The 10,882-nt window shown below is 42.1% G+C and overlaps 1 protein-coding gene across 10 annotated transcripts in view; it reads right to left on the bottom strand.

Moving 5' to 3' along the window:
• Positions 1–6,404, bottom strand: part of LOC134213091 (suppressor APC domain-containing protein 2) — a 47,063-nt gene extending 40,659 nt beyond the window's left edge. For 2 of the 10 annotated variants that reach the window (XM_062691691.1, XM_062691684.1), the window contains exon 1: positions 6,275–6,404. The gene's annotated coding sequence lies outside the window, so the exon portion shown is untranslated. Of the gene's footprint in view, positions 1–5,753; positions 6,065–6,118 lie in introns of those variants that run through there. The other 8 variants (XM_062691689.1, XM_062691685.1, XM_062691688.1 and 5 more) reach the window with 7 other exon arrangements.
• Between the last annotated feature and the right edge of the window lie 4,478 nt (positions 6,405–10,882).

The following is a 10,882-nucleotide window of genomic DNA, read 5'->3' on the forward strand; positions in this document are numbered from 1 at the left end:
CATAGAAAGCCAAAATGACATCACAACAACTAATTGGCGTATTGTGAAACGATCCATTCTGAAAGATATTCATGTTGAATGGATCTTCACAGTAGAGGGTGCGTCGATGGAAAAGTTGAAGAAGTCCAAATACACCCTCAACTACCGATTTGGTGAAATCCAACTAAGGAAGATTACAGATCAACCGACTGCCGCTACCGCCAAACCGGCTGGAAGGCCGACCCAAGAGCAATCTGAGGAGGCCTCCTGTTCGGGCGAGGTTCGGCTAACTGGAAGGCCGACCCAAGAGAAATCTGAGGAAGCCTCCGGTTCGGGCGAGGTTAGTAAATCTCACCCCAAAAGCACCATAAAGGCTAGTCTGTCCGCCTCTAAAGGAAAAGCTCGAAGCTTACATGCGACCCCCTGCTCTAGTGGTACCAAACCAAAGGTATCTAAACAGGGCAAAGGGGTGCAAAAAGCGACAGTTTGACCACAGAGGCGAAACTGGCGGGCCAGGTTGCTACAGGGAAGAGAGAAAACCTAAACTGTAATATCAAACGACATCCTGATGATCCGCAACATCCAAAGCCGGACAGTCGTCGTCCGGAAAAAAGCGGGAACCCCGGAAATGGCGACTAAAGTTCTGCAAGTGAACCTCCACCATGCTGAGAGCGCCACGGGTGTGCTCTGTCGGAGGTTCACCAAAGAGAATTTAACCGTGGCCCTCATTCAAGAGCCATGGGTCAATAAATCCAGAATACAAGGTATTCCACAACACTCATAAATACTAAAATACTTTCCAATTTCAGAATTCATAAAAAGGGACATTGTAGCGGTCAGGATGGAGGTACCTTCCGCCAGAGGGAGTAGAGAGATCTTGGTGGTCTCGGCATACTTCCCAGGTGACGTGGACGAAATCCCTCCTCCAGCAATAGCTGCGCTCGTAGCCTACAGCCACCGACACAACATCCCCTTCGTCATAGGGTGCGACGCAAATGCACATCACACCGTATGGGGAAGTACCAATATAAACACCAGAGGTGAGTACTTGTTACAGTTTCTCTCTTCCAAGAACATTGACATTTGTAATGTTGGTGACAAGCCCACGTTTGAAAACTCCATTCGTCAGGAAGTTTTGGACTTGACTCTATGTAGTCGGTCTATCTCTGATAAAATAAAAAACTGGCATGTTTCTGAAGAAATATCAATGTCAGACCATAAACACATCATCTTCGAATGGGAAGGGGGTCTAACGATGGAAAAAACATTTAAAGATCCTAAGAAAACTGATTGGGAATCCTACTCAGCTATCCTACGATCCGAAGAGTACATCATAGAAAGTCACATCAAGTCCATAACACAATTGGAAGATGCGTCCAAATCCATTAAAAACAAAATCCTTAACGCCTACCAAGAGAGCTGTCCAAGTAAATCAACTAGTTCGAGTAGAGACGTTCCATGGTGGAATAAAACTCTTGAGAAGCTTAGGAAAACTGCGCGTAGGGAGTTCAACCGTGCTAAGCGAACCGGCGATTTGAGCCTATACAGAAAGGCCCTGACGAACTACAACAAAGAAATAAGGTCAGCCAAACGGAAATCGTGGATTCTAATGTGTGAAAGCATAGAGAATACACCCGTAGTGGCCAGACTCCAAAAAACTCTTTCAAAAGACCACTCCAATGGTGTGGGTAGCCTCCGAAAGACGGATGGTTCGCTCACTGTAGAGCCTAGTGATACACTGAGCGAATTGTTAAAGATCCACTTCCCTGATTCAATCCCTGAGTCGAGCATCGGCGACCAAGGCACTGGAATTGCTGTCTCAGATCCACAAGAGATCCAATCATGGGTTTCTGGATCTAAAAAAGACGCAATAAAGGTTGCAAAGGAAGCTTTCACTCGGGCCAGGGTTGAGAGGGCTGTGAGATCTTTCGAGCCATTTAAGTCTTAAGTTATGCTCAAAATTATGGAAAAGGTACTATGCGAGTACATAAATCACAAATTTATGAAAGCAATGCCTTTGTCAAAAAACCAATTCGCTTATCAAAGTGGAAAATCTACGATCTCGGCACTACATACGGTAGTTCAAAAAATCGAAAAAACACTTAATGCAAAAGAAATTGCTCTTGTAGCATTTCTTGATATTGAGGGCGCATTCGATAACGCTTCTTATTCGTCTATAGGGTCAGCAATGTTGAGGAGAAAATTCGACCCATGCATTGTTACCTGGGTACATGCTATGCTAGCTAATCGGAAAATCTCCTCTGAGCTTAGCGGTTCATACATCACTGTTAAAGCAACAAGGGGTGTCCGCAAGGCGGAGTGCTTTCTCCTTTGTTGTGGTCACTGGTGGTGGATGAGCTTCTAGACAGCTTAGAGAGAAGAGGCTTCGAAGTGGTTGGATATGCTGATGACGTTGTCATTATTGTACGAGGCAAATTCGAAAGTGTTATCGTGGAAAGAATGCAATCTGCCCTAAATCACACTTTTTCCTGGTGTCAAAAGTATCAACTAGGCATAAATCCTACAAAACTTCCATTATCCCTTTCACCAAACGGAGAAAGGTACAACTGAAACCCCTTTTCTTGAATCAAACACAATTAGTTTATTCAAGTGAAGTAAAATATCTAGGTGTCATACTCGACGCAAAGCTTAATTGGAACTCTCATCTCCAATCAGTTGTGCAGAAAGGTCTCAATACACTTTGGGTTTGTTCAAAACCCTTGGTAAAAGATGGGGCCTAAAACCAAGTATGATCATGTGGATATATAAAACCATTGTCCGTCCCAGGACAACTTACGCTTCCCTTGTCTGGTGGCCTAAAACTAATGAGGCTGCTGCAAGGGCTAAGCTCAACAAAATCCAACGCACCGCTTGCATAGCCATCACTGGTGCAGTTCGTAGTACACCCACTTTGGCCCTAGACGCAATGCTTCACCTGCCCCGGTTAGATCAATTCATAAAGCTGGAAGCGGAAAAAAGTGCTCTAAGGTTAAAGAGAACAAAAACACTGCTGTCGGGAGACCTTACGGGTCACTTCAGCATATTAAATGAATTTGCCATAAATCCCGCAATAGGAATTTGTAGTGACTGGATGGAAACGGTAGTCAATTATGACTTACCTTACGATGTGTTCATTCCTTCCCGCCAGGAGTGGGAAGGAGGTGGACCCAGCGTTCCAACAGGCTCTATAAATTTCTTCACAGATGGTTCGAAAATGAATAATCTGACAGGATCCGGAATCTATGGCCCTACAACAAAAATTTCTGTCCACTTAGGACAGTGGCCCACAGTATTTCAGGCGGAAATATATGCAATATTAGAATGCGTGTTATTATGCCTGAGGAGAAAGTATAGATTTGCAAAAATATGTATTTTCTCTGACAGCCAAGCGGCACTTAAGTCGCTTAATAACTACACTTGTAACTCAAAGCTAGTGTGGGAATGCATTCTGGCTTTGAAAAACTTATCCATACGCAATCGAGTCTACCTATATTGGATCCCAGGACATACGGGTCTAGAGGGAAACGAGATTGCTGATGAGCTAGGTCAGGAATGGATCTAATGAAAGGTTCATTGGCCCTGAGCCCTTCTGCGGGATCTCAGACTGCTCTGTAAAAATGGAACTGAACAAATATATGGTCAGTCAAATCACATCAAACTGGAATGCACTTCCCCATACGAGCCAATCCAAAAGGCTCGTAACGATTAACCCCAAGAAAACCCAACAACTATTAGGTCAAAAGGGATCTCAACATCTACACCGGTCTAATAACTGGACACTGCCCCTGCAGATACCATCTACAAAAGATCGGAGCAATTCAAACCTCAAATTGCCGCTTCTGTGACGAGGAGAGAGAAACATCAGAACACATCCTCTGCTATTGCAGTGCACTCACCCAACGTAGGTTCAAAGTTCTCAGCAAGCCCTTTTTAGGGCCTGCTGACATATGGATCTTATCCCCCAAGGACGTGGTTGGCTTCATAAAGCTAGTCTCGCCAGAATGGGGGAGTCACATACTGTAACTCAGGATCTCTATTCATCAATAATAGATGGTCTTGAGTTCAGTCGATACCAAGGTATCTCAGTGACAAACATGTTACTGAGATAACTTGCGTATTTCACAGCAAAAGGGTATATCACAATAGTCCTAAAATCTGGACGCAGTGATCTTCACCCGACAAACGAGGAAATTTGAAAGCAAGGATGTTATCGATCATTTAGTAATTTGCGTTCGATCATTTAGTAGTTTGTCAATTACGCATTCCAGAAGCTGAATTTCAAAATGTGTTGTATGACGGACTTCTAGTGCGAAGGTTTTTCAACAACTCTGCCTAATGGTTCGTTGTTGGGATTCAACTAATAACGGAGTTATAACGCTAGTTGCAGTAACTTAAACTAAATGATTGTAATTTGGTTATCATTCAGTCTAAGTTACTGAAACTATAGCTATAACTCCGTTATTAGTGGAATTCAGACAACGAACCATTAGGCAGAGTTGTAGACGGGGTGACAATGGGTTAAATGGGAGTGAGAATGGGTCACTGTTTCAACTACTTAGAATGCTTGTAGAATGGATTGAATGTATCTGAGGGCAAGAAGACTAAAAAATAAGAGACCTTTTTGAACGATTTTGCTCTACGACCTCCAGGCTGCCGGTGAGAGCAATGGCCCATTCTCACATTCTCATCCATTCTCATTCATTCTCACCCCCCATAGCCATTGTCCCCCCGATGGCGGTAACTAACGAAGTACTCCGGAATACGAAAATTCAGAAGCACCGACAGTCTTAACTCATACTTTTGAATCAACTCTTAACTCCGAATCATTTCCTTCTTGATTCTTTAAGCCAATATTTTCTGGCAAAGACTTGCTGATTTGCTAGGCCTAACAAAGCGAACAAAGTAGTTCAGCGAAGTAAATCCGATTCAAATGAAGGAAATTATGGCAATAGTGGATCCAAATCTACCACGAACTTCCTGGCCCAAGGGCAGAATAATAACCGTCAACACCGGGAAGGATTGTCTGGTGCGTACAGGTGCAGCAGTACAAACCAGAGCAATTCAGTAAAGGCACTGATAAAAAAAAGTTGTTGAAATTTACACCAGAGTAAAGGAAATGTCAGGAGCAGCTTAATTTTTAACCATTTATTGCCAAAATGTATGCAGTTTTTATTACATTCTAACTTTAAATTGGATACCCCCCTCTTACTAACCGTATAATAAAATGATATTGATTGTATATATCACAAAGAACAATGGCTCCGTAAAGTGTTATACACGCCTGAGCCTACCAAATAAACGAAATTGGAAAAAAAAACATTAAATTGTTAGGCAAACTTGTTAGAAAAGATTCATGTTCGGGTTACAAAGCCTTACGATATTCCAATGCAATGGTATAAGTCGTTGGCAAGGAGCATGTTTAGCGAACTGAAGACCGCTGTGTTTAAAGTTCCGAAGGGTGCCAGCGTGATATACAAGTACGAGTTCAATGCAAGGATCGGCTTTAACAGCATGGACTATGAGCCTGTCTTACTTCTCTCAAGTTTGAAGTACAAAGTCCTATTAATAAGAACTCAATATCATGATTTGATTTTTTATTCGAACCAATAACCACCCAAATTTTAAACGATATTTCGACCTTTTTTCACTATACACTTTGGAACATCCCCAGCTCGCATCACAGCTTTTCGCATCACTTAAACTCTTCACGACTCTCAATTAACTCCATCTGCTTACATATCTACAGTTAATTGCTGTCTTTTACATGTCACTACCAGATCCGACAAAGCACACATCATCCCATCCAGCATCCCAAGCACGAAATAAAAACTGCAGCCACATCGAATTTGCAAACAATGCCACAACCAACAGTAACGGCTGTGCGTGGCGGCACTCGATTATGTATTGCCATCCGAACCAAAACACGCGTAAGCTACTCCTTCCTGATTAACAACAACGTCAGCATCTCCGTTCCTGCTTTAGCAGCACAGGAAGACAGCTTTTAAAATCGTGGGTGCGTTGATTGCTTCTTTCTTCGAATTCAAATTAAGCCACAATAATCATCAGCACCGCCCATTTGGAGAATAATCATCATACACTGGACGCAGGCACGCAGTTTTCAAAAACATGTTAGCACTACCCGAAATCGTGACGTCGCAACCGGATTCGTTCGTATGCTTATTGGTCTCCAAAAAGCCTAAATCTGACTGGCGCACTGCATCAACTATGCTGCAGTGGGGACCCGAAATAAAATTTGTAAGCACTACTCAACCGGTCGACACTGCCTGCTCAGTACCCATGCACGAGCGCACTCATCGCCCCACAACGATCACTAGAGATCGCGTTCTTCCACACACGCGCGCGCGGAGAAACCGACCGATGACGAGGACTGCATAAACTAAACCAATCGATGGTCTGTGCAAAACTATACTAACGGGCAGGTTTTAAAGTTTTATGCTCTGTGCCACACCATACTTGGGCTCGGTGGCACACTTCAGATCAGCGAGCGCGACCGACTCGTAGGAGACCCATAAGAGAAGGTAACTATAGGGTAGGTGTGGTAATGTTTAATCATCGTCAATAATTCGTCAGCAATTTTGACTTGCTGGACACTTTTTAAACTCTAAACTAAATTTTAAAACATTGTTTTGAAATCTACTTTCATATAAAATTGTTTTGTGCCTTTCCGTAAAACAAAGTGATATCTGGTGGCTTGGTATAGCAGGAATCTGGTTTTACAAAATCGTGGACACGTTTAAAATTACCAAAGTGCTCCTCAATTAAAAACACGCGTACAATTGATTGAAGTTTATCTTCCAGTTGCATTTGTTTATATTTTCATTTAATGAATTGTTGGCAGTGGCTGATTTTCTACCCGCCGCTGTCACATTCAGGAGCTATATTATATGCGGAAAATAGCCAGCATGAGTTAACCGCCAGAAATTTGTATGGCGAAAGACATCTAACGCTGGTTTACTCAAAATTAGGAACTTCTCATGAAAAATTATTTGGTACCGGTTGTGTAGGAAGGTGTCCCCTACTACGCCAACCAAATATTTTTTCCATGAAGGTGCTTAATTTTGAGAAATAGAACCTTAGATGCCTTTCGCCATGCTGATTTCAGAAAGTTAACTCCTAGTGTGCTGCTGTAAGCAGGCTCAAAGCAGGCGATTCATTAGAGAGTTCATACACATGCTCGCGAAAACTAGTGCAGCTACCCTACATAAATACAATATCGGTGCGTTTAGGTTCGAAGGTATAGGATAGATGAAGGTGCGTCATTCGACATCGTGAGAGCATAGCTCGAATAGTTGCTACTTTCCATCATAACTTGATGAATTGTTATGATCACGATCATTCTTCTGCCTCCTATTCTCATCAACTCTATGTGAGTTGTCATCTCCTATGACTAGCTGGGGCAAGCCATATCATTGCCAATGATATATCATCGTAACTTTTCAAAAGATCATTCATCATTTCAAGGATTAATCTTCGCGCTTAAGCTATAACAACAAATATCGATGCACGTGTGCATGCCTTCTTTCACTCAACAACAAGCACGTTCACAATCAAAGCAAAGAGCAACAACTCGAACTAAAGATGCGAGGAAGAAGGGAGAGAGAGAGAGATCTCAAGAAATGCCAACAAATTGAATTAGCGCTATAGGACTGCGCTGTCCGTGCATACTCAAACGGATGAAAGAACGATCGCACAAAGTGCTATCCAATCGCTGACTGGAGTGGAGTATGGCAGTCCCTTTACCTGCCTAAATTAAGAAAACACAAACCAAGAGCAAACTGGTTCTTGGCCGGTGAAGGAGCTGCCTACGGACGACGGAGACCGAGTCGAAGAAACCTGTTGATGACCACTCCATCTGTATATATGCAGCACGAGAGGATCGCTAACGATTCACCACTATGGAGGGTTTGGGTTCACGAGGGACGAGCCCTATTCTTGACTTGTTTAGTTAGATCGTCCGTTAGGCTGGTTTGGAAGTTCATCTAGTTATTTTTCAATCGTCATTTTTTTCCTTGCGCATTGTTTGTAGACCGCTAACGATAACAAGACTTACAGAAACCTTCAGTAGGTATTTTTGATATTTGTTGATCGATATTGATGATCAATATCTGCCTTTCGCATACGTTTTATTTATAATCCATTAGGGGCAAAATCTACTTTGGCAGTACCCCAGGGGTCTGCGAAGCGGCCATGTTTCTGATGCTAGCATCAAAATCATCGATTAATTTAATACTAAGGCGTAATCATAATCGTTGAAACCTGCCATTGAAAATGTATTTTGAATATCATGATATTTTGGAGAAGTAGAGCGCTTGGTGCCGATTGAAATATGAAAATTTATTAAATACATCAATATTCTTGTTGAAATACACCTCGCATGCATACTTTCGCACAAGTTCTTGAAAAATGATGAAAAATAATTACGTCTATTTGGAAAAAATCACTTCGGAATAGTGGTTTGTTTACAAAATAGAATTGTCAGTGGGAAACCCAATTTCAATAGAACAATGGGAAACTCAAAGATGTTGGCTATTGTCAAACGTAGTGGGTAGGATTGGGGTTGCCAGATACCTGCAGTACCCCTTTTCATCTTCCCAACTTTTGCTACTCGGCCGGCATCAACCAAACGACATGACTCTGAGTATGTAGATGGTAGTATCTGAGTGATGTATAAAACCCTAAATTGGTGCACTTCCAATGAGATTTTATTTCTTCCGAAATTATCGATCTCCGATATTTTATGTTTTGAATTAAATTAAAATGGAAATAATTTATCATTTTTGTTCTTAGTCTGGATTTTGAAGCTGACACTCTCCGAAACAATTAATTGCATATTATTCGGCAACTCGGCCGTACGAAAACCATTTTTTTGTTAAATATCTTGGCTGTGCATATGCACAGCATATGTTTCGAAATGGACAAATTGATATGGGAAGATCCATGAAGTACGTCACGCAAAAATTGGCGATTTTCAAACCCCCCTCCCCCCTTCGTCACACTTTTTGTATTAAAATTCCAAAATTTTTGTATGAGTCGTCACGCTGCTCGGAACCCCCCCTCCTCCTAGGAGCGTGACGTACTTTCTGGATGGCCCCTATGAAATTTGCGAAAAAGAATCCACGTGTCTTGGAGGGACTCGAACCCTCAACCTCCTACTCTCTAGATAGGCGTGATAACCCCTACACAACAAGACCACTTAAAGGTCACTTTTGCGGAAAAGCCATCAGAATCCGTGGTACTCGGATTCTGATGGCTTTTCCGCAAACGTGACCTTTAAGTGGTCTTGTTGTGTAGGGGTTATCACGCCTATCTAGAGAGTAGGAGGTTGAGGGTTCGAGTCCCTCCAAGACACGTGGATTCTTTTTCGCAAATTTCATATCAATTTGTCCATTTCGAAACATATGCTGTGCATATGCACAGCCAAGATATTTAACAAAAAAATGGTTTTCGTACGGCCGAGTTGCCGAATAATATGCAATTAATTGTAATCAAGTGTCGGTCTTTCACCGTCATTAGTCGTCTGAGTACACGCGACCGCTTACGTGAAGGCAATCAAACTCATCAAATGCTTTAGCCAAGCAAGCCTTTGGCACAGCAGAGTGCGATTGAATTCGCATTCTATACCGTCCCGCCCAGTTCGTTACTGGGGGGCATGGAGTGCGATCCTCTCGTTTAATAAACAATGTGCACTCGCTTGGCTGTGGATATACAATAGTAAAGCACATGTGGAGATTGGGCAAATCAAGCATCCGAAAGATATTCAATTTGCAAAAAAGAGAGCTAACCACGGTGGAGGTTGGTACTCGGATTCTGATGGCTTTTCCGCAAACGTGACCTTTAAGTGGTCTTGTTGTGTAGGGGTTATCACGCCTATCTAGAGAGTAGGAGGTGGAGGGTTCGAGTCCCTCCAAGACACGTGGATTCTTTATCGCAAATTTCATATCAATTTGTCCATTTCGAAACATATGCTGTGCATATGCACAGCCAAGATATTTAACTCTCCGAAAATTTTTTGAAAGGTTGAAAATTCCTCCAAGAATTCTTCTAAAAATACTCCAGAAATTTCTCTTGGAATTAATTTAGAATTACTTCGGTTCATTCATTTATTTAGTTAACATCTAAACAGATAACACTGAATCAACAATTTGACGCCACAATGCACGGCTCGAGGCCCCATTTCTCCATCCTCGGATACGCCCCACGCTCGCCAAGTCGTTTTGCACCTGGTCTGCCCATCTCGCTCGCTGCGCTCCTCCAATTACTTCGGTTACTTACTCAGAAATTCCATTTGTTATTCTTCCAGAGGTTCTCCTGGAAGCTCTTTATACCCCAGCAAACACAAGATCGTATATCATAGTGAATAAGTGTACAAAGTGGAGGCCATATACGTGCATTTTGCACGCTGTCAAATGGAGGAAAGCGCCTATATCATCTCCACCTTGTACACTTATTCGCTAGCATATGCGATTTTGTGTTGGCTCCCGAGCAGAAGCAACGACCTCGATAACAGAAATTGGTATGATTTAGCCTTGCATAAGAGGTAAAATACCAAAAAATAATACTAAAAACTTATATGCAGAATACTTGAGGCATACCATGCTTAGGTATTTCAATACCAAACGAATAATAATTGGTTATGCATTTGGTATTGAAATTCAATTTAATAACTGAGTTTGTTATGGCTTAAGTATTGTGCATATTAGTTTTTGGTATTATTCCTTTGGTATTTTACCTCTTATGCAGGGCTAGTTCATAACAGAGAATGGTATAAATAACAGAATTAAGTATTATTGAGCCAATTTCTCATGCTCGGGCTGGGACTTTACTTCAAGACCTCAAAAATACCTCGAAAACTATCCAGAAATCTCCTCTGAATGTCTTCCGA

This window comes from Armigeres subalbatus, chromosome 2 (genome assembly GCF_024139115.2).
Source record: "Armigeres subalbatus isolate Guangzhou_Male chromosome 2, GZ_Asu_2, whole genome shotgun sequence".
NCBI lineage: Eukaryota > Metazoa > Arthropoda > Insecta > Diptera > Culicidae > Armigeres > Armigeres subalbatus.